At 31.2% G+C, this 25810-nt stretch overlaps 1 long non-coding RNA gene across 2 annotated transcripts; it reads left to right on the forward strand.

Moving 5' to 3' along the window:
* Positions 1-8723: 8723 nt before the first annotated feature.
* On the forward strand, positions 8724-24708 carry LOC126743523 (uncharacterized). Of its 2 annotated transcripts, none has more exons than XR_007662909.1 (3): positions 8724-10553; positions 24032-24400; positions 24534-24708. It is a non-coding gene; the product is annotated as an uncharacterized LOC126743523 (long non-coding RNA). The 2 variants fall into 2 exon arrangements; XR_007662910.1 differs by lacking the exon at positions 8724-10553 and adding an exon at positions 23865-24031 and having other exon boundaries at positions 24091-24400.
* The last annotated feature ends 1102 nt before the right edge of the window (positions 24709-25810 follow it).

The raw sequence follows: 25810 nt of genomic DNA on the forward strand, positions 1-25810 counted from the left end.
AAAATAAATTTTTTACAAAAAAAAGCTCCAAGTATGTTAAATCTCTTATAAAACGAAGTCTTTTCGCCGAAACACTTTTTTTATAAAAATTTTTTTTTAGCCTCTGGAGAAGTTTGAATTTTTTTTTTAGTCACTTTTGTTCGCTTATAACAACTCACCCTGTATACCGATCTGGCCCAAAAAGTATACAGTTCTTAAGCCCCCACCGACCCTTATGTCCTAAAAATTTAAAGTTTTTTAAAGGCTTTTTATTTGAGTTCTCGCGTCTGAACGGAATTTGACCCATTTTTTTACGAATTTTTGACTTTGAGACAGTACCGCTCCGTTTGGTGGTACCGGAAAAAAAATTCGTTTACGGATCCATCATTCCCAATGTATTGAGAGACCCTATGCCAAATTTCATCGTTTCGCTAACCATACAGCCAAAGATATGAATTTTTATTTCCAAAAAAACACGATTTTTCGGGCCCGGGCTCGCGTGCATAATATAGTCGCAGACGCTCCTATATAACAAGTATAGTCGCTTCGCTCCTATACTTTTGGTCCGTGGGGACCAGTTTGGAACCTTTAGGTCTTGTCTGTGAAAAGCCATAAGGTAATTATAAAAAAAATCAAAAACTATCAGGTGTACTTAGGTGAGTGGGGGAGGCTAACGTTTACCTGCCAAGGAAAGAAAGGACCAGTTGTTGGGGTATTATGCTTCAAAGAACCATAATTTGTTATATAGTCGCGTTGTGTGTCAATATACTGTCTTATATTTCAAATATCTGTGAAAGTATATTAATTGTATTCTAAATAAACCATAAATACCAAATTCAAAGAGAAGTTCCCATAAGGGTCTATTTCTTGAAATAGAACAAACAGGGATTTTACGTCGATTTGTTTTAATTTTTCTTTTTATTTTGAAATGTAATAGTAATAAAATATCAAAAGAATTGAGAGGAGGAGAATAAGAAATAAAAGAAACCATCAATGAATTGAATCGAAGCTATAGAAGCCGAGATATTAGTAAAAATGTGGGAAAAACAAAAGAAAACTGGTTTTTTCCCACGGTATCATTTTTTTTTCTTAAAATAATTATTGACAAATTATAATGTAAGCCCTAAGTTGGCAATTTCAAGTAAAAAAACCCAAGAAAAAAAAAATTTTTTTTTGCTCCAAAATCGAAAGGGGTACGGCCATAAAAAATTTGAAAAAAACGGTATTTATTTTTTTAAAAATAAACTATAAGACTAACAACATTTTGTCTTTTAAAAAAGTTATGAGAAATATTACGAGGTATCCGTACGTTAAAACGAATCGGTTCTAGCTATCATAAAATCGGAGAAAATAAAGAAAAACCATGAAACAAAAATATCGAATTATCAAGGGTCCTATGGAAAAATTTAAATTTTTTATTTATCTATCCTATACTACTTTTAAGTACCTTTCAAAAAGGTTATTATCGATTTGACTCTAAAATAAACGGAAAACCTATTTCTTTGCATTTTTCGATTTTGAAGCAAAATCCGGGCTCAAAATAAGCATTTTTTCAAAATATGCTCCAAATTGAAAATTTCTTTTTTCTGGTTAAAAACCATTCAAAAACTAATGAAAAAGCTTTATGATAAAATTTTCCACGATTTATACGAGTGCCATAATATAAAGGAAAAAATAAGGTCCCATAAGAGCCTATGTATAGGGATAACACAACCGGGTTTTTACGTCGATTTTTTTAATTTTTCAGTTTTATTTCGAAAGGCAATTGTAATAAAATATAAAAAGAACTAACAGGAGAAGAATAAGGAATAATAGAAACCATCAACGAATTGAATCGAAGCTATAGAAGTCGAGATATTAGTAAAAATGTGAAAAAAAATAATAGAAAACTCGTTTTATCCCACGGTACCATTTTTTTTTTCTTAAAATTATAATCGACAAATCATAATGTAAACCCTATGATGGCAGTTTCAAGTAAAAAAAACCCAAGAAAAAAAAAAATTTTTTTGCTCCAAAATCGAAAGGGGTATAGCCATGAAAAATTGTGAAAAAATGGTTTTTATTTTTTTCTAAATAAACTATAACTCTGACAACTTTTTGTCTTAAACAAAAGTTCTAGGGAATGTTACGAGGTATTCGAATGTTAAAACTAATTGATTATAGCTATCACAGATTTGGAGAAAATTGTAAAAAACTATTAATCATAAATATCGAATTATCAAGAGCCCTATGGAAAAATTTCAACTTTTTATTTTTCTATCTTGTATTACTTCAGGATACCTTTCAAAAAGGTTATTATCGATTTGACTCTAAAATGAACAGAAAACCTATTTATTTGCATTTATCGATTTTCAAACAAAATCCGGCCCAAAATGAAAATTTTTCAAAACATGCTCCAAATTCAAAATTTCTTTTTTCTGGCTAAAGACCATTCAAAAAGTAATGAAAAAGCTTTATGACAAAATTTTTCAAAATCTATAATAATGCCACAATATTACGAGAGAAGATAAGTTCCCTTTAAAGCCTATGTATTCGAACCGATGATTATTTTATTTTTTTTTGAAAGGCAAATTTAAAAAATAATTTAATTAATTAAGATAAAAGGAATAGGGTAATACAAAATACTATCTATAAATATATACATATCATCTAATAGCAAATTTCAATCGAATAGGAAATGTTGATAGTCACGTGACCCTGGAACTTAATATTTTAAAATTTTGTAAGAAATCAACAATTGCATCCTAATTAAACCCCAAATTCCAAATTTGAACCCAATCAGACCCATAGCAAAAAAGTTATGGAAGTCACGTGACTTTAAAATTCAATATGTCAAATTTCTGGCAAAATTTATTACTTGCATCCTAAATAAAGCCCAAATACTAAATTTCAACCCAATCGGATCAATAGCAAAAGAATTATGAGAGTCACGTGACTTTAAAATATAATTTGTCAATTATCTGTCAAAATTTGTTAATTGTGTCCTAAATAAAGCATAAATACCAAATTTGAACCCAATCGGACTCATAGCAAAAAAGTTACAATAGTCACGTGACCCGGAAGTCAAATGTCAAATATCTGTCAAAAATTAATAATTGCATCCTAAATAAAGCCCAAATACCAAATTTGAACCCAATCGGACTCATAGCAAAAAAGTTACAATAGTCACGTGACCCGGAAGTGAAATGTCAAATATCTGTCAAAAATTAATAATTGCATCCTAAATAAACCCCAAATACCAAATTTCAATCAAATCGGACAAATAGGAAGAAAGTTAAGGTAGTCACGTGACCTTAAAACATAGTCATGTCAAATATCTGTAAAAATTTATTAATCTTATCCGAAATAGGTACTAGGTACCAAATTTCAACCAAATCGCACCAATACCAAAAAAGTTATGATACTCGACTAACCTTAAAAATCAATAATTTCAAAAAAATTTTATTTATAACCCAAAAGCAATCTTTAAGAATTATTAACATATATTAATAATAAACTAAATAGTAAAAACTCACAAAATATCTAAATTTTTATTTTAAATTAAATAGATCATTACGACTGACCCGTGTATATATTCAAATAATTTTAATAAAATAATAGGGCAAATTTCATTTCGTCTCACCCCGGTATAAAACCACTGACATTTCAAAAAAACGGCATTTTTCGAAGACGTCAAAATGTTTGCCGAATTTTCCTGGCCGCAATACACAATTTCCCCAATTGATATGCACAGATTCGGAAAGCCCATTCATTTTCTGATTCGGTGCTTCCTTTCCCTGATCGTTTCCGGTTCATTTTCATTCATAATTTTACAAAAAACCAAACCAAGTCCCGGCCACCTGTCACGAGCAAAAAATTTGTATCCACCATGCGTCAAAGTATTGTTCCCACCAGCCATTTCATCAGAGTTTAGGTTGACACCTCCAATTACCTGCAAAAACGCAAAAAAATGGACTTTTTTCATAAAATCGCATTTTTCGGGTACTTGTACTATCGCTGGAACCCTGAAATTTTAGTATGTGTTGTAAAACAAAATTTCGGATCTTTTAGATGATGTCTGATCTTTTCACCATGTACAGGGACGTGACAAATGAATTAAACGCGAAAATTCGAATTGCTCAGAACCTATTAAAGTTGGAAGATTGTAATTTTACACAAATAATGGGGTTATTAAAGTATTTAATCCATGAGAATATAAATGGTCCAGGTGCCACCACTAAAAAGTTATTAAATAAAATGTGATTTTCGGGTCGGACCTTCATGGGTAAAGTTCATTATTGCTCGCCCTGTATGGTTCCCAAAAATTTCGGTTATATGGCATATGAAAGGTAAAAGATGAAGTTATTTTTTGAAAAAAAAAAAAATCCCAAAATAAGTATCGTTTGGCAGAAAATTCCAAAAAACTGAAAATGCCAGAACTCGTAAAATAAATTTTTTACAAAAAAAAGCTCCAAGTATGTTAAATCTCTTATAAAACGAAGTCTTTTCGCCGAAACACTTTTTTTATAAAAATTTTTTTTTAGCCTCTGGAGAAGTTTGAATTTTTTTTTTAGTCACTTTTGTTCGCTTATAACAACTCACCCTGTATACCGATCTGGCCCAAAAAGTATACAGTTCTTAAGCCTCCACCGACCCTCATGTTCTAAAAATTTAAAGTCTTTTAAAGGCTTTTTATTTGAGTTCTCGCGTCTGAAAGGAATTTGACCCATTTTTTTACGAATTTTTGACTTTGAGACAGTACCGCTCCGTTTGGTGGTACCGGAAAAAAAATTCGTTTACGGATCCATCATTCTCAATGTATTGAGAGGCCCTATGCCAAATTTCATCGTTTCGCTAGCCATACAGCCAAAGATATGAATTTTTATTTCCAAAAAAACACGATTTTTCGGGCCCGGGCTCGCGTGCATAATATAGTCGCAGACGCTCCTATATAACAAGTATAGTCGCTTCGCTCCTATACTTTTGGTCCGTGGGGACCAGTTTGGAACCTTTAGGTCTTGTCTGTGAAGGGCTATAAAGGAATTCTTAAAAAAAAAACAAAAATTATCAGCTGTACCAACGTTTATATGCCAAGGAAAGAGAGGACCAGTTGTTGGGGTATCATGCTTCAAAGAACCATAATTTGTTATATAGTCGCGTTGTGTGTCAATATACTCTCTTATATTTCAAATATCTGTTAAAATATGTTAATTGTATCCTAAATAAAGCCTGAATACCAAATTACAACAAAATCGGACCAATAGCAAAAAAGTTACGGTAGTCACGTGACCTAGGCTGACACTCAAATGTCAGTTATCTGTTATAATTTATTAGTTGTATCCTAAATAAACCATAAATACCAAATTCAGAAAAAAACTCCCATAAGGATCTATTTATCGAAATAGAACAAACGGGATTTTACGTCGATTTGTTTTAATTTTTCATTTTATTTTGAAATGTAATAGTAATAAAATATCAAAAGAATTGAGAGGAGGAGAATGAGAATTAAAAGAACCCATCAATGAATTGAATCGAAGCTATAGAAGCCGAGATATTAGTAAAAATGTGGGAAATAACAAAAGAAAACTGGTTTTTTTCCCACGGTATAATTTTTTTTTCTTAAAATGATAACTGACAAATTATAATGTAAGCCCTAAGTTGGCAATTTCCAGTAAAAAACCCCAAAAAAAAAAAATTTTTTTTTGCTCCAAAATCGAAAGGGGTATAGCCATGAAAAATTGTGAAAAAATGGTTTTTATTTTTTTCTAAATAAACTATAACTCTGACAACTTTTTGTCCTAAACAAAAGTTCTAGGGAATATTACGAGGTATTTAAATGTTAAAACTAATTGATTATAGCTATCACAGATTCGGAGAAAATTGTAAAAAACTATTAATCATATATATCGAATTATCAAGAGCCCTATGGAAAAATTTCAACTTTTTATTTTTCTATCTTGTACTACTTCAGGATACCTTTCAAAAAGGTTATTATCGATTTGACTCTAAAATGAACAGAAAACTTATTTCTTTGCATTTTTCGATTTTCGAACAAAATCCGGCCCAAAATGAAAATTTTTTCAAAACATGCTCCAAAATCAAAATTTATTTTTTCTGGCTAAAGACCATTCAAAAATTAATGAAAAAGCTTAATGACAAAATTTTTCAAAATCTATAATAATGCTACAATATTATGAAAGAAGATAAGTTCCCTTTAAAGCCTATGTATTCGAACAGATGATTTTTTAATTTTTTTTTTGAATGGCAAATTTAAGAAATAATTTAACTAATTAAGATAAAAGGAATAGGGTAATACAAAATATTATCTACAAATATATACATATCATCTAATAGCAAATTTTAATCAAATAGGAAATTTTGATAGTCACGTGACCCTAGAACTTAATATTTTAAAATTTTGTAAGAAATCAATAGTTGCATCCTAAATAAACCCCAAATTCCAAATTTGAACCCAATCGGATTAATAGCAAAAAAGTTATGGAAGTCACGTGACTTTAAAATTCAATATGTCAAATTTCTGTCATAATTTATTACTTGCATCCTAAATAAAGCCCAAATACTAAATTTCAACCCAATCGGATCAATAGCAAAAGAAATATGAAAGTCACGTGACTTTAAAATATAATTTGTCAATTATCTATTAAAATTTATTAATTGTATCCTAAATAAAGCATAAATACCAAATTTGAACCCAATCGGACTCATAGCAAAAAAGTTACAATAGTCACGTGACCCGGAAGTCAAATGTCAAATATCTGTCAAAAATTAATAATTGCATCCTAAATAAAGCCCAAATACCAAATTTGAACCCAATCAGACCAATAGCAAAAAAGTTACAATAGTCACGTGACCTGGAAGTCAAATGTCAAATATCTGTAAAAAATTCATAATTGCATCCTAAATAAACCCCAAATACCAAATTTTAATCAAATCGGACAAATAGGAAGAAAGTTAAGGTAGTCAGGTGACCTTAAAACATAGTCATGTCAAATATCTGTAAAAATTTATTAATCTTATCCGAAATAGGTACTAGGTACCAAATTTCAACCAAATCGCACCAATACCAAAAAAGTTATGATACTCGACTAACCTTAAAAATCAATAATTTCAAAAAATTTTTATTTATAACCCAAAAGCAATGTTTAAGAATTGTTAACATTTATTAATAATAAACTAAATAGTAAAAACTCACCTAATATCGAAATTTTTATTTTAAATTAAATAGATCATTACGACTGACCCGTGTATATATTCGAATAATTTTAATAAAATAATCGGGCAAATTTCATTTCGTCTCACCCCGGTATAAAGACACTGACATTTCAAAAAAACGGCATTTTTCGAAGACGTCAAAATGTTTGCCGAATTTTCCTGGACGCAATACACAATTTCCCCAATTGATATGCACAGATTCGGAAAGCCCATTCATTTTCTGATTCGGTGCTTCCTTTCCCTGATCGTTTCCGGTTCATTTTCATTCATAATTTTACAAAAAACCCAACCAAGTCCCGGCCACCTGTCACGAGCAAAAAATTTGTATCCACCATGCGTCAAAGTATTGTTCCCACCAGCCATTTCATCAGAGTTTAGGTTGACACCTCCAATTACCTGCAAAAACGCAAAAAAATGGACTTTTTTCATAAAATCGCATTTTTCGGGTACTTGTACTATCGCTGGAACCCTGAAATTTTAATATGTGTTGTAAAACAAAATTTCGAATCCTTTAGATGTTGTTTGATCTTTTCACCATGTACAGGGACGTGACAAATGAATTAAACGCGAAAATTCGAATTGCTCAGAACCTATTAAAGTTGGAAGATTGTAATTTTACACAAATAATGGGGTTATTAAAGTATTTAATCCCTGAGAATATAAATGGTCCAGGTGCCACCACTAAAAAGTTATTAAATTAAATGTGATTTTCGGGTCGGACCTTCATGGGTAAAGTACATTATTGCTCGCCCTGTATGGTTCCCAAAAATTTCGGTTATATGGCATATGAAAGGTAAAAGATGAAGTTATTTTTTGAAAAAAAAAAAATTCCCAAAATAAGTATCGTTTGGCGGAAAATTCCAAAAAACTGAAAATGCCAGAACTCGTAAAATAAATTTTTTACAAAAAAAAGCTCCAAGTATGTTTAATCTCTTATAAAACGAAGTCTTTTCGCCGAAACACTTTTTTTATAAAAATTTTTTTTTAGCCTCTGGAGAAGTTTCAATTTTTTTTTTAGTCACTTTTGTTCGCTTATAACAACTCACCCTGTATACCGATCTGGCCCAAAAAGTATACAGTTCTTAAGGCCCCACCGACCCTTATGTCCTAAAAATTTTAAGTCTTTTAAAGGCTTTTTATTTGAGTTCTCGCGTCTGAAAGGAATTTGACCCATTTTTTTACGAATTTTTGACTTTGAGACAGTACCGCTCCGTTTGGTGGTACCGGAAAAAAAAATCGTTTACGGATCCATCATTCTCAATGTATTGAGAGGCCCTATGCCAAATTTCATCGTTTCGCTAACCATACAGCCAAAGATATGAATTTTTATTTCCAAAAAAACACGATTTTTCGGGCCCGGGCTCGCGTGCATAATATAGTCGCAGACGCTCCTATATAACAAGTACGAGCTTCGCTCGTACTTTGATCAGTTGGGACCAGTAGAAAAGCTTTTGGTCAGAGGAAACCAATTCAAAAAAGAATTAAATTTATTAGAGATTGTTTAACAGGTGCTGCGCCGGCAACACTGTGAGCTTAACGACCATTTGTTTTTACGGTTTTTGGGGTATCATGCTTCTAAGAATCATGATGTGATAAGAGCTCCGCTCTACTCTTTTCATTCAGCCGTCTTCCTTCAAAGATTGGTGATCCAAGTGACAAGCAACTCGTTAAACAGCTGCTCTGAAGATTTTGAATGAGCCATCTGTGTAGATCCTCGAGCAATGAGTTGTGTATTCTCACTATTCACCTTTTCTCTAAATTCTTCCCTTGAAAACCAACCGATGTATTTCATTATAATCTCCTCTTATTCTAGGTCCAATACACCATAATTTGCACTATTTTATTGTTATCATTAGCTTTATCATTAGTTTTCCTGCATTCTATTGAGAGCTTTGGTGTTTCTTATTTTTTCGATTCAGGATATGTGTAGTGTTCTCTTATACATTTCGAAAGCTTTAATGCATTTTTCAAGCAAAAAATTGAGAGTCAAATGCAGTCATACAGGAGGATGAAGGTTGGTGAAGACTTCTAAGTCTAGGTCACACCTGATAAAGATGTTTTTTATGGCGATGAGAGTAAGTACGCTGAAATAAATAATAAGACTCTAGCACACACCTATGCATAATATATCAACCCTTTGTAAAAATTCAATAATTTTACCTAAATAAAACATAAATTTTTGGCAAATCATGTTTCATAAAATCCTGCATTGAAATATTTCAAACTAGTTTTGCCATATATCTTTTCTAATATCCTTTATTTTATATTGGCCTTTGTATTAAGGTTAATACAATGAAATATGCAAATGATAATCAGAAACGGAATAAGGAATACAATAAACCATTAACGGATTGAATCGGAGCTACAGAAGCCGAGATATTAATGAAACATTGGAAAAAACAAAAGAAAACTTGTTTTTTCCCACTATATCACTTTCTTTTTCTTAAAATGGCTATTGACTAATTTTAATGTAAGCCCTAAACAGATAATTTCTAGTAAAAAAAACCAAAGAAACACATTTTGTTCGAAAATCGACAGGGAAGGATTAAAAAAGGTTATAACCGATTTGACTCTAAAATGAACAGAAAACCTATTTATTTGCATTTTTCAATTCTCGAAGAAATCCGTGTTCAAGATGAACATTTTTTCAAAATATGCTCCCAATTCAATTTTTTTATTGGTTCAGGATCATTCAAAAAATAGTAAAAAAGCTTATTGACAAATTTTTTTACAATTTATGGGAGTGCCACAATAGAAAAGGAACAGATTAGACCGTATAATAATCTGTGTATTAGGATTGGATAAAAGAATTCTTACGTCGACTGTTCTATTTTCCATTTTCATTTTGAAAGTCAATTAGGTAAATGGAAAGATCAATAGAAGCTAAAATTAAGCTAGTAAAATAAACCATTGAAATAAAATAACCGTCACTTGCTTTAACAACCCCTGCAATGAAATTTATCTACTAAACTTACCCTATGTCGCCCAAAGCCTAAATTGAAAAAAACAATTAGAACTAGGTATATGAATTTTGCTGCCAAAATATTAAATTATATAATTTATCAAACCGACCGTGAAAAAATAAATTTTAGTGCGCCCATGACATGCCAAGCTCAAACAGCAATGCTCAATGACATCTGAATTTGACAAGTCAGTTAAATTCAGATGTCAATGTCAACCCAATAAAACAATAATATAATTCACCTTGAGAAATTATTATTATTTTTTAACTAATATTTATTGGAAAACTTCAACACAAATTATTTGCTAAATAAAACTGATGAAAATCTCATAACTTCATTCAAGTTCGCATATATTTTGCCTGTGTGGCCTTTGTTTTGTGTACCTAGAATTATTACAAGGTATGATTTGTTTTCATCCTGGTCAACAATTTAACAGCTATGGGACCCATTTGTTGTAGGAGAAGAATTGCATGTTTTAACTGCTGATTAGACTACACAACCAGAAATAAATAAGCTACAGGAAGTATGTTAGGATTCCCCAGAGATCATGAAATGTGTTTGAAGGAATATGAATCAGCTTTTTTGTTGTGAGTAAAACGGAGCAATATTTTAATAAAGTTTTACTTATTACTGGATTGTTTCACCAGAAGATATTTTATATATTTTGTGTTGTCTCAATGAAATATGCATATCTAATTATATATACTTTATTTGTTTCAGATCTTGAATAGGCAAAATGGCACGAGAATCTTCCAACTGGACCCAAAGTCTCTATTTTTGGTTAGAAAATAAAACTTATTTAATGTTTATGTTCCATGACCTGCTTATTGTTTTATTAAATTTTGTCATACAGTTATTTAGCTTTAATAATTAAAGAGAAAGTTGTTGTTGTTTTTTTTTTGAAGATTCCATTCCTTAAGGCATAAACCACATTATGCTCTTCTCTGCAGTTATTACCATATGATTGTTATCCATTTCATACACATGTTTAATTTTAAAATTTCATATAATAAATAGTTTTGACAATCTACCATCATATAAAGCAGATATTATTGGAACAGTTTTCTATGAGCTACTGTTTATATGTGGCGATCAGTTTAAATTTGTACATACACTTATTCAGAAATATTTCATAGACAGTATTTATACCTGAATGTTCTTACATACTTAACTAAAGGAGTGCTTTATTCTTTTGCTTAATCATAATATATCTTGCTTAATCAATGTCTTTAATTTATTTAGAAAGTCATTTCAGATATGTACTTAGGTCATTCATAAGTTACAATGCCTTGCAGAAAAGCAAACATATCTGGTTTCTAAATTGGTACACTGGCTGAAAGGGAGGACAAGAGAACTCCAAAGACTAACCCTTTCAGCACACTTACAAGTATCTTTTAGTTTCTCATAATGCTCTCGGTCAATTAAATATTTATTTATTCAATCAATATATGGGAAACCCCATTTTACAAAAGATTTGGTTACAATATTAAATAAAGTAAAAGATGTATAATTAACATAATAAAATTACTTTCACGAACATAATTAGACAGTCTTCAAAACATATACACAAGAAATAAACACAATAAGAAAACAATAAATTAAAATATTTGACCCAGTTGACCAATAAATCCAGAGAGTGAGCTTGCAAATGGATCAAGTTCAGGGTGAGAGTTGAAATAGGCAAGACTAGGACAGATTGAAGAATGTAAAGAATAGTTGAAGTGACAGATTGGTAAAGCAAACAGTTCATGTCTCCTTAGGGTGCATGCAGGGACCTTTAAATTAAAGCTGTTGATGAGAGCAGGGCAATCAATAAGCCCATGAATAACCTTATACATAAAGCTGAGGTCACTTTGAATCCTTCTAGATTCCAACGATTGAAGTCCCAATATTGCCTCCATGTCAAGTAGGTTCTCCTGCATATTCAACTCGTAGGAACAGTACTGGGTAAACCTCTTTTGGACGTTTTCAAGTTGCATTTTGTGACAATTATAAAAAGGAGACCAAATGATCGAGGCATACTCTAAATGACTTCTAACCAATGAACAATAAAGTATCTTCAAAGTAGATATAGACATGTCACGACAAGTTTGTAAAACAAAACCTAACATCTGAGAGGCCTTCCCCTCCACAAGATCACAGTGTTCCCCAAATTTGAGCTGAGTATCAAAGACTACTCCTAAATCCTTTATTGAGTCAACAGAACTAAGTACTATGTCATCAATAGTGTATATATTATTCATTTTATTTTTAAGTCTAGAGAATCCAATTGAGTAGCACTTATTTACATTTAAAGAGAGATCATTCATATTAGCCCACTTTACAAAAAAATATGTTAAATCATTTATAATATTTTCACTAGATTAGCTATTTTACAGTTTTATTTTCCAGTAGAAGAAGAACATGAATACTCACACAATTCTCTTAAATATTCCAAGTTAAAGGAAAAAACATTCAATATTATTTAAATCTTTTTTTTTTGTAAGTAGAAGTCCATTGTTGAAGTGGAGTGGCTATAATATAGTGGGTTGGGAAGACTTTTCTCGACAAATGAAAATGCCAATCTTTTGTCAAGAGGTATGCATTTTGATGAGTTGATTTTTTTTGCATCATCATCAGACTCTAACACTACATAGCTGTAATATTTCCATGAAAAACCAGTTTTTCTGCCCTTCCCAACCCGCTATATTTTAAGTAGGTAAAATAAATGGTGGCCACAGTTAAATAATTAAGTAAAATCATCTTTATTTCAGAAACACTTATGTTACACTTACACATCACTTTATCTGATAGAAAAGAGAGATTTAACAAAAATAGCTGTTCTTTCACCTAATTTAAACATAAACATAATTTATTCATGCCATATACACAAAGATGCTCACATATGTCACAGAGAAAATCTTTACACTTCTTAATATTATTAATAATCAAAGGATTTAAAGCCTAAAAGTTTTATATTATAATTACATATATGAGAAATCATCATTTAGAAATTCTTGTATTGAGAAAAAACATTTTTTCAATAGACATTTATTTAATAGTAAATTTATATTGCAGTAAAAAACTTGGTAGGTAACAGTTTAATAGTAGCAGGGAGAGCATTATAGAGTTTGGGACCATAGAAGGAAACCCCACACTTAACCTTGTATATCCTATAAAAATCTGTATATATATGTTCTGTATTTCTCGTGAAATGATCATGTACATTTTTGTTAGTGGAGTAATCGCTAATATGTTGTTAATTATGTATCAAACTGTGTAATATATAAATAATTCTCTGTAAGGAAACTATCTTTGATACCTAAGTAATAAAGAATATTAAACCACAACAATAAGATAAAAAAAAGTCTCTCCAGTTTTAGATTGGTTTTTTCTGCTTCTTTTCACCATCTTCCACCTTATCATGAATTCAATACTTGAAACATGTTGCTGCTAGAATCTGCATTCCTCCCATTGGATAGTGCCACAACTGGATGCTATCAACTGCTTCGGTTATCCTCTTAGATTTTTAAAGCCTGCCATCTCGCTGACCTGAGCAGTCAGACTAAGTGGCCTGCTACCAGTCAGAAGCAAAAACATTAAGATACCCTTGTATGGACGCTCATTGTTAGATCATACAGATATCTATTTGTTATTCATATTTTACTAGGGACACATAAATGTAGTTGAATTTTCTTTCTTTTAAGGTTACACACACCTCTTGCTTGAAACGCTGACAACTTATAATATATGCAAGGTGTAATATAACATTTACAGCGTCTAGTTAAGCGGAAATTTGCCAATCTTCAACATTTTGGACCTTATTCCAACTTATAAGTGCAATATTTTTTCCTTTTTGGTATTATTATTTATTTACATAGTACATGACACTCATGACAGAGGTTAGGTTGTCATTGCATTAAAGCTCACATTACATTAAGGCTTACCTTTAACGCTTGCGTTTTCTTTACAACTTATTCAAATAATAACAATGATCCACAGTTAGATTTTGTGGTAAAATAAATAAATAGTCCACATTAAACCTCCACTCCCGCACCCAAAATGCCATGTATGAGTCCTTTTGTCACATGAAAACACTGTCACAAGAATTATCACGGCTAAAAGAACTTGATTTGATAGAAGATATGCACATAATCGGATTCTACAGAGTCTCTTGAATAATTTCACACCAATTTCAGGAAATTCTGAGCTAATTTAAGCATTTTATCAATAAAAATAAGAAGCAAGTCCGAGCCGATACATCCACGTTGACGTTGACTGCTCACGTTGACGTCATGTCATGTTGTCCAAACCGCCGTAAAACTCGGCATTAAAATCGCGGGTAGACGTCAAAATCGACCATTTTCAGACGATGATTTCGGGTATAAAAAAAGGTTTTTACCTTATGATTTGTACATGGAAAAATAGTATAAAGCCTTAGGAACAGTTTAACATCAATTCTGGACCGATTCCAATCGGTTTTAGTAGTTAAATTTCGATTATAAAAAGGGTCTTATTTTAAGTGCAAACGGGCGAAAATCGCCGGTTTCGCTGCCATGGAGACGCGCACTTGTTGGGTGCTAGACCACATTAGTTTTTATACCCTGATCATCGGGCCCGTAGGGGTACCAATATTCAGCTGACCGATATTTTGGGACCTTTCATGGAAAATTGCATTTTCTTGGAAAATGGTAATATTTGAAACAAAACGGATTTAGTGGATTATAGCCAGATAAATTCCGCGTGTTTGAGGGCAAAAATGGTCTTCGTAGGTGGCATAGCCATTGCGGTATAAGGCATCAAAGTCAAAAAATAGTGTAGAGCAAAAACTACTCTACGTAGATGATTGTAGAGTGTGTCAAAAAATTGCTTTTAAAAGGTTCTTTAAATGCTCCAATTGAATGAAACCTCTAAGTGCCTCCACTAAAAAGTTATTAATATTTGAAAAAAAAAAGTGTGAAAAAGGGTATTTTCAACTGAGGGCTTCTCACCCTGTATAAACGATAGCCTTAAACTTAATACACCGTTTTATTCGGAAAGAACGCAGGTTCAATTAATCCAAATAAATTTTTTTAAAATTTTGCACCATAAAAATTTCACAGAGAAAAAACTAAAAAAAGTCAATTTTTTAAGGTTTTTTTGGTTTTTCTCCTAAACAAAAAATTTTTTTAAAAAAAGTCCTAAATAAAAATTGTAGCTCTCGATAAGGCGCACACATCTTCTGTGAGTCACTGTTTCCGGAAAGATACCGTTAAACCGTCAGAGGGGCTAGAATATCACAAATGTTTAAAACTTTGAGCGTTAAAAAAAAATACTTCCCGTGTGCTGAGAATTACCAAAAAGTATACAGTCCATCTAGAGATGAGGTCTAATCGACCCGTTAAATTTCATAAAATTCAAACAACCGTTGCGACCTGTATCGAAGCACGCGGAAAAAATCGAACAAAAAAAATTTTTTGAGTTCTAAAGCTTCCCCCTCCCAACTAAAAAAACAAATGAAAAATTGTATTTGATAGAGTTGTAGCCTCATATATCTAGATTACGAAAAGGTAAAAATCACTTCTCTACCCTAATTAGAAAAAAAGTTATAGGCACTTTTGTCCGCCGAGTCCCGAGGTTGTGCGAAAACTCCAAAAAAAAAGCGTCCCACCATAAGAGCTACGCTCTTATAACAAGTACGAGCTTCGCTCGTACTTTGATCAGTTGGGACCAGTAGAAAAGCTTTTGGTCAGAGGAAACTAATTAAAAAGATTGTTTAACAGGTGCTGCCCCAGCAACGCTGTGAGTCATACAAGGTCTTGTTTTTACGGTTTTTGGGGTATCATGCTTCTAAGAATCATGATGTGATAAGAGCTCCGCTCTACTCTTTTATTTCGGCCCTCTCTCTTCAAAGATTGGCGATCCAAGTGACAAGCAACTCGTTAAACAGCTGCTCTGAAGATTTTGGATGAGCCATCTGTGTAGATCCTCGAGCAATGAGTTTTGTATTCTCACGATTCATTCACCTTTCCCCTAAATTCTTCCCTTGAAAACCAACCGATGTATTTCATATTAATCTCCTCTAATTCTATGTCCAATACACCTTAATTTGCACTATTTGATTATTATCATTAGCTTTATTATTAGTTTTTCTGGATTCTATTGAAAGCTTTGGTGTTTCTTAATTTTATGATTCAGGATATGCGTAGTGTTCTCTTATATATTTCGAAAGCTTTAATGCATTTTTCAAGCGAAGAATTGAGTCAAATGCAGCTATACAGGAGGATGAAGGTTGGTGAAGACTTAGGTCTAGACCACGCCTGATATTTATGGTGATGAGATTAAGTATGCTGAAAAAAATAATATGACTCTAGCACACACTTATGCATAACATATCAACCCTTTGTAAAAATTCAATAATTTTTCCTAAATAAAACATAAATTTTTAGCAAATCATCTTTCATAAAAACCTGCATTCGAATATGCCAAACTGGTTTTGCCATATATCTTTTCTAATATCCTTTATTTTATATTGGCCCTTATATTAAGGCCAATATAATGAAATATGCAAATGATTGTCAGAAACTGAATAAGGAATGCAATAAACCATTAACGGATTGAATCGGAGCTACAGAACCCGAGATAATAATGAAACAGTGGAAAAAACAAAAGAAAACTGATTTTTTCCCACCGTACAATTTTTTTTTCCTAAAATGATTATTGGCAAATTTCAAAGTTAGTCCTAAACTAACAATTTCCAGTAAAAAAACCCAAGGAAAAAAATTTTTTTTTTGGTCGAAAATCGAAAGGGGTATGCCCACGAAAAATTTCGAAAAAATGGTTTTTATTTTTTTATAAATAAACTATAACTCTGACAACTTTTTGTATTGAATAAAAGTTCTTGGGAATATTAAGAGGTATCCGTCTGTCAAAACGAATCGGTTTTAGCTATTATAAAATCGGAGAAAATTGGAAAAAACTGTTAATCATAAATATCGAAATATCAAGAGCCCTATGGAAAAACTTCAATTTTTAATTTTTCTATCTTGTACTACTTCAAAATATCTTTAAAAAAAGTTATTACCAATTTGACTCTAAAATTAACAGAAAACCTACTTCTTGGCATTTTTCGATTTTCGAACAAAACCCGGGGTCAAAATGAACATTTTTTCAAAATATGCTCCGAATTTAAAATTTTTTTCTTCTGGTGAAAGACCATTCAAAAACTAGTAAAAAAGCTTTATGATAAAATTTTCCACGATTTATACGAGTGGCACAATATAAAGGAAAAGATCAGGTCGCATAAGAATTCATGTATGGGGATAAGACAAACGGGTTTTTTCGTGGATTTTTTTGATTTTTTAGTTTTATTTTTAAGAGCCAATAGTAATAAAATATCAAAAGAATTGACAGGAGGAGAATAACGAATAAAAGAAATCATAAACGAATTAAATCGAAGCTATAGAAGCCGAGATATAAGTAAAAATGTGGGAAAAACAAAAGAAAACTAGTTTTTTCCCACAGTAACATTTTTTTTTCCTAAAATGATTATTAGCAAATTTTAAAGTAAGCCCTAAACTAACAATATATAGTAAAAAAACTCAATAAAAAAAATAATTTTTTTTTGGTCGAAAACCGAAAGGGGTATACCCACGAAAAATTGCGAAAAAATGGTTTTTATTTTTTTTTAAATAAACTATAACTCTGACAACTTTTTGCTTTAAATAAAAGTTCTCGGGAATATTACGAGGTATTCGAGTGTTAAAACGAATTGATTCTAGCCATCACAGAAACGGAGAAAATAGGAAAAAACTATTAAATCAAAATATCAAATTATCAAGAGCCCTATGGACAAATTTAAATTTTTTATTACTCTATCATGTAATATTTCAGAGTACCTTTAAAAAAGGTTATTACCGATTTGACTATAAAATGAACACAAACTTATTTATTTGCATTTTTCGATTTTCAAACAAAATCCGGCCCAAAATGAGCATTTTTTCAAAATATGCTCTGAATTCAAAATTTCTTTTTTCCAGGTAAAGACCATTCAAAAAGAAGTGAAAAAGCTTTATGACAAAATTTTCCACGATGTATACGAGTGCCACAATATAAATGGAAATGATTAGGTCCCATAAGAGTCTATGTATTCGGATTATACAACCGAGTTTTTACACCGATTTTTTTAAATTTCTTACTTATATTTTAAGAGACACATGTAGTAAAATATAAAAGAATTAACAGGAGGAAAAACAGGAATAAAAGAAACCATCAACGAATTGAATCGAAGCAATAGAACCCGAGATATTAGTAAAAATGTATGAAAACCAAAATAAAACTCGTTTTTTTCCCACTATATCACTTTTTGTCTTAAAATAGCTATTGACTAATTTTAATATAAGCCCTAAACAGATAATTTCTAGTAAAAAAACCAAAGAAAAACATTTTTTTTTGTTCGAAAATCGACAGGGAATGATTAAAAAAGGTTATAACCGATTTGACTCTAAAATGAACTGAAAACCTATTTATTTCCATTTTTCAATTCTCGAAGAAAATCCGTATTCAAGATGAACATATTGGTTCAAGATCATTCAAAAAATAGCAAAAAAGCTTATTGACAAAATTTTCTACATATTATGAGAGTGCCACAATAGAAAAGGAAAAGATTAAACCGTATAATAGTCTGTGTATTGGGATTGGATAAAAGAATTTTCACGTCGACTGTTTCTATTTTCCATTTTTATTTTAAAAGGCAATTATATTAAAAGATGAAAAGAATTTAAAAGAAAAAAAATAGGAAACCATCAAGGAACTGAATAGAAGCTATAAAATCTGACATATCAGAAAAAGTTAAAAAAAAGAAATTGAAGCAGGTTTTTTACACTGCAACTGGTTTCACATTTATATTCTACTTAACCCCTACTTTACAAAAATCCCATAAACTAAAATTGTTACTACTACTAATTATTACTCTTATTTTCTTTACAAATAATTTCAAGCTATTAATAACCTTAAGCCTTAATAACTTTGTTTCTTACGATTACAACTACGACTGTCTTAAATAAAAAAATATATATAACAATCACTATTTTCCTTATATATAAACCTAAATAAATCGAATGCCAACTCTCAATCAAATGAATAAAATAAAAGAGAAAACTTATAGTCAAGTGACTCTTTTTTTCTATTGGCCCTGTGCCGAGCACATTTACCCACAAGTTTCAAGCAGAACAACAGTAATTATGATGAATAATGGCTCATATCACATCTACCTATATCTCAAACAAATTTGAAAAACTCATTGTGTCACTTAATAATCTAAAAACTTATATCTAACACTCTAACCTATACATATATTATAGATATATGTATCTATTAATTATTTTATTGCGTGTCTTATATGCTTATTTATTTTATTGAATTATATGAAAAGTTCCGATAGTCACGTGACCTTAAAATTTAATATTGCAAAAATTTGCTAAAAATTGATAATTGTATCCTATATAAACCCCAAATACCAAACAAATCAGACCCATAGGAAAAAAGTTTTGATTGTCACGTGGCCTTGAAACTTAATATTTTAAAAATTTATTAATTATCAATATTTATAACCTTAATAAACCTTAAATACCAAATTTCAACTAAAGCGGACAAATAGAAAAAAGTTTTAATAGTCGCGTGACCTTTAAACTTAATATATCAAAAATTTGTTAAAAATTAATAATTATTTCCTAAATAAACCCCAGATACCAAACATCAATCAAATCGGACCCATAGGAAAAACCTTTTGATAGTCACGTGACCCTCAAACTCAATATTTTAAAAATTAGATACAAACCAATAATTGTTTCATAAATAAACCCCAAATACCAAATTTCAATCAAATCGGACCCATAGGAAAAAAGTTTTGATTGTCACGTGACCTTAGGACTCAATATTTAAAAAAATTATTAAAAAATTATTAATTATTACCTCAATAAACCCCAAATACCAAATTTCAATCAAATCGGACCCATAGGAAAAAAGTTTTGATTGTCACGTGACCTTAGGACTCAATATTTAAAAAAATTATTAAAAATTAATAATTATTTCCTCAATAAACCCCAAATACCAAATTTCAATCAAATTGGACCCATAGGAAAAAAGTTTTGGTAGTCACGTGACCCTAAACCTCAATATTTGAAAAATTTGTAAAAAAATATTAATTATACCCTAAACCAAACCCAAATACCAAATTTCATTCAAATCGGGCAAATACCAAAAAAGTTAAAAAAAAAAAATTACCATATAAAATAATAATACTCATTAAATCCCGATTAGATTTTTTTTTTATCATTAGGACCCACTGTGTTGTAATTTTTGTCTAGCTAAATGCCTTGTATAGCCACTGTGTCGCATGAATATTATATTATATTACACGGAAAATGCTAAAACGTCAAACGTTGCCGAATTATCACGGCTAAAAGAACCCGATTTGGTAAAAGATATGCACATATTCGGATTCTCCAGAGTCTCTGGAATAATTTCGTACCAATTTCAGGAAGTTCTGACCTATTTTAAGCATTTTATCAATGAAATTAGGAAGCAAGTCCGAGCCAATTCATCCATGTTGACGTCATGCTGTCAAAACGTAAAAGTCAGCCGTAAAAGTCGGCAATAAAATCGCGCGTAGACGTCAAAATCGACCATTTTCAGACGATGATTTCGGGTATAAAAAAAGGCTTTTACCTTATGATTTGTACATGGAAAAATAGTTTAAAGCCTTAGGAACAGTTTAACATCAATTCTGGACCGATTCCAATCGGTTTTAGTAGTTAAATTTCGATTATAAAAAGGGTCTTTTTTCGGCGAAAATCGCCGTTTTCGTCGCCACGGAGACGCGGCCATAGGCGACTTCGAGATTTCATCAGTGTGCAGGGTGATTTTTAGCGATTTTTCGTGCTTGGGACTTTTTTGAAATAAAAATACTTTTAGGGTACTTGCAATAATAGCGAAAAAATGAAATTTTAGTATGTTATAGTAAAATAAATGGCGCATCCTCTCGATTGGTTTTGGTTTTTCTATCACATACCGGGTGCGCACAATTAATTTCCAAAGTCAAAAAATGTTAAAAAATTCATTACTCAAAAACGGTTTTACTTAGAAGTACGGTTGAAATTGGAAAAGATTCTGCTTATCACACGCTACAAACCGCCCATAAGCCATTTGGCTCTAAGTGGCGCCACTAAAAAGTTATTAAGGCGGGAAAAAAAAAAGTGTGAAAAAGGGTATTTTCAACTGAGCGCTGCTCACCCTGTATAAATGATAGCGTTAAACTTAATACACCGTTTTATTCGGAAAGGATGCAGGTTTAATTAATCCAAATGAATTTTTTTTAAATTTTGCACCATAAAAATTTTACAGAGATAAAACTAAAAAAAATCAATTTTTTTGGGTTTTTTTGATTTTTTTCCCAAAAAAAAAGATTTTTTCAAAAAAAGTCCTTAATAAAAGTTGTAGTTCTCGTTGAGGCGCATACATTTTCTGTAAGTCACTATTTCCGGAAAGATACCGTTAAACCGTCAGAGGGGCTGGAATATCACACATGTCTGAAACTTTGAGCGTTAAAAAAAAATACTTCCCGTGTGCTGAGAATAACCAAAAACTATACAGATAAGTAGCCCATGAACTGTAATCGATCTGTTAAATTTCATAACATTCAAAGAACCGCTGCGACCTGTATCGAATTCCCATTGAAAAAATTGGACAAAAAAAATTTTTTGACTTTGAAGGCGTCTTAGTCCTAAACAAAAAAACAAATGAAAATTTGTAAATAATCAGATTAAAGCCTCATATTTTTAGATTATAAAAAGGTAAAAATCATTTCTCCACCCTAATTAGAAAAAAAGTTATAACCACTTTTATCCGACGAGTCCCGAGGTCGTGCGAAAACTCCCAAAAAGAAGCGGCCCTCTATAAGAGCTACGCTCTTATAACAAGTACGAGCTTCGCTCGTACTTTGATCAGTTGGGACCAGTAGAAAAGCTTTTGGTCAGAGGAAACCAATTCAAAAAAGAATTAAATTTATTAGAGATTGTTTAACAGGTGCTGCGCCGGCAACGCTGTGAGCTTAACGACCATTTGTTTTTACGGTTTTTGGGGTATCATGCTTCTAAGAATCATGATGTGATAAGAGCTCCGCTCTACTCTTTTCATTCAGCCGTCTTCCTTCAAAGATTGGTGATCCAAGTGACAAGCAACTCGTTAAACAGCTGCTCTGAAGATTTTGAATGAGCCATCTGTGTAGATCCTCGAGCAATGAGTTGTGTATTTTCACTATTCACCTTTTCTCTAAATTCTTCCCTTGAAAACCAACCGATGTATTTCATTATAATCTCCTCTTATTCTAGGTCCAATACACCATAATTTGCACTATTTTATTGTTATCATTAGCTTTATCATTAGTTTTCCTGCATTCTATTGAGAGCTTTGGTGTTTCTTATTTTTTCGATTCAGGTTATGTGTAGTGTTCTCTTATACATTTCCAAAGCTTTAATGCATTTTTCAAGCAAAAAATTGAGAGTCAAATGCAGTCATACAGGAGGATGAAGGTTGGTGAAGACTTCTAGGTCTAGGTCACACCTGATAAAGATGTTTTTTATGGCGATGAGAGTAAGTACGCTGAAATAAATAATAAGACTCTAGCACACACCTATGCATAATATATCAACCCTTTGTAAAAATTTAATAATTTTACCTAAATAAAACATAAATTTTTGGCAAATCATGTTTCATAAAATCCTGCATTGAAATATTTCAAACTGGTTTTGCCATATATCTTTTCTAATATCCTTTATTTTATATTGGCCTTTATATTAAGGTTAATACAATGAAATATGCAAATGATAATCAGAAACGGAATAAGGAATACAATAAACCATTAACGGATTGAATCGGAGCTACAGAAGCCGAGATATTAATGAAACATTGAAAAAAAACAAAAGAAAACTTGTTTTTTCCCACTATATCACTTTCTTTTTCTTAAAATGGCTATTGACTAATTTTAATGTAAGTTCTAAACAGATAATTTCTAGTAAAAAAAACCAAAGAAAAACATTTTGTTCGAAAATCGACAGGGAAGGATTAAAAAAGGTTATAACCGATTTGACTCTAAAATGAACAGAAAACCTATTTATTTGCAATTTTCAATTCTCGAAGAAAGTCCGTGTTCAAGATGAAATTTTTTTCAAAATATGCTCCCAATTCAATTTTTTTATTGGTTCAAGATCATTCAAAAAATAGTAAAAAAGCTTATTGACAAATTTTTTTACAATTTATGGGAGTGCCACAATAGAAAAGGAAAAGATTAGACCGTATAATAATCTGTGTATTGGGATTGGATAAAAGAATTTTCACGTCGACTGTTCTATTTTCCATTTTCATTTTGAAAGTCAATTAGGTAAATGGAAAGATCAATAGAAGCTAAAATTAAGCTAGTAAAATAAACCATTGAAATAAAATAACCGTCACTTGCTTTAACAACCCCTGCAATAAAATTTATCTACTAAACTTACCCTATGTCCCCCAAACCCTAAATTGAAAAAAACAATTTGAACTAGGTATATGAATTTTGCGGCAAAATATTAAATTATATAATTTATCAAACTGACCGTGAAAAAATAAATTTTAGTGCGCCCATGACATGCCAAGCTCAATGACATCTGAATTTGACAAGTCAGTTAAATTCAGATGTCAATGTCAACCCAACAAAACAATAACATAATTCACCTTGAGAAATTATTATTATTTTTTAACTAATGTTTATTGGCAAACACAAATTATTTGCTAAATAAAACTGATGAAAATCTCATAACTTCATTCAAGTTCGCATATATTTTGCCAGTGTGGCCTTTGTTTTGTGTACTTAGAATGATTACAAGGTATGATTTGTTTTCATCCTGGTCAACAATTTAACAGCTGTGGGACCCATTTGTTGTAGGAGAAGAATTGCATGTTTTAACTGCTAATTAGACTACACAACCAGAAATAAATAAGCTAAATGAAGTATGTTAGGATACCCAGAGATCATGAAATGTGTTTGATAGGGCTCAGACCATGCACTTAAGGACATCCGTCAAGAAATCATTGAGATTCTACCATATTGATGAAATTGGGAAACCAGGAAGAACTGCCTGTCTTTACTGTTGGTTAGAGTACACAGCCAGAAATAAATAAGCTACAGGAAGTATGTTAGGATTCCCCAGAGATCATGAAATGTGTTTGAAGGGATATGAATCAGCTTTTTTGTTGTGAGTAAAGCGGAGCAATATTTTAATAAAGTTTTACTTATTACTGGATTGTTTCACCAGAAGATAATTTATATACTTTGTGTTGTCTCAATGAAATATGCATATCTAATTATATATACTTTATTTGTTTCAGATCTTGAATAGGCAAAATGGCACGAGAATCTTCCAACTGGACCCAAAGTCTCTATTTTTGGTTAGAAAATAAAACTTATTTAATGTTTATGTTCCATGACCTGTTTATTGTTTTATTAAATTTTGTCATACAGTTATTTAGTTTTAATAATTAAAGAGAAAATTGATCTATAGTAGTTGTTGTTGTTTTTTTTTTTTGAAGATTCCATTCCTTAAGGCATAAACCACATTATGCTCTTCTCTGCAGTTATTACCATATGATTGTTATCCATTTCATACACATGTTTAATTTTAAAATTTCATATAATAAATAGTTTTGACAATCTACCCTCATATAAAGCAGATATTATTGGAACAGTTTTCTACAAGCTACTGTTTATATGTGGCAATCAGTTTAAATTTGTACATACACTTAATCAGAAATATTTCATAGACAGTATTTATACCTGAATGTTCTTACATACTTAACTAAAGGAGTGCTTTATTCTTTTGCTTAATCATAATATATCTTGTTTAATCAATGTTTTTAATTTATTTAGAAAGTCATTTCAGATATGTACTTAGGTCATTCATAAGTTACAATGCCTTGCAGAAAAGCAAACATATCTGGTTTCTAAATTGGTACACTGGCTGAAAGGGAGGACAAGAGAACTCCAAAGACTAACCCTTTCAGCACACTTACAAGTATCTTTTAGTTTCTCATAATGCTCTCGGTCAATTAAATATTTATTTATTCATTTATTCAATCAATATACGGGAAACCCCATTGTACAAAAGATTTGGTTACAATATTAAATAAAGTAAAAGATGTATAATTAACATAATAAAAGTACTCTCACGAACATAATTAGACAGTCTTCAAAACATATACACAAGAAATAAACACAATAAGAAAACAATAAATTAAAATATTTGACCCAGTTGACCAATAAATCCAGTGAGCTTGCAAATGGATCAAGTTCAGGGTGAGAGTTTAAATAGGCAAGACTACGACAGATTGGAGAATGTAAAGAATAGTTGGAGTGACAGATTGGTAAAGCAAATAGTTCATGTCCCCTTAGGGTGCGTGCAGGGACCTTTAAATTAAAGCTGTTGATGAGAGCAGGGCAATCAATAAGCCCATGAATAACCTTATACATAAAGCTGAGGTCACTTTGAATCCTTCTAGATTCCAACGATTGAAGTCCCAATATTGCCTCCATGTCAAGTAGGTTCTCCTGCATATTCAACTCGTACGAACATTACTGGGTAAACCTCTTTTGGACTCTTTCAAGTTGC

Source organism: Anthonomus grandis, chromosome 13, assembly GCF_022605725.1.
Source record: "Anthonomus grandis grandis chromosome 13, icAntGran1.3, whole genome shotgun sequence".
In the NCBI taxonomy this organism is placed as follows: domain Eukaryota; kingdom Metazoa; phylum Arthropoda; class Insecta; order Coleoptera; family Curculionidae; genus Anthonomus; species Anthonomus grandis.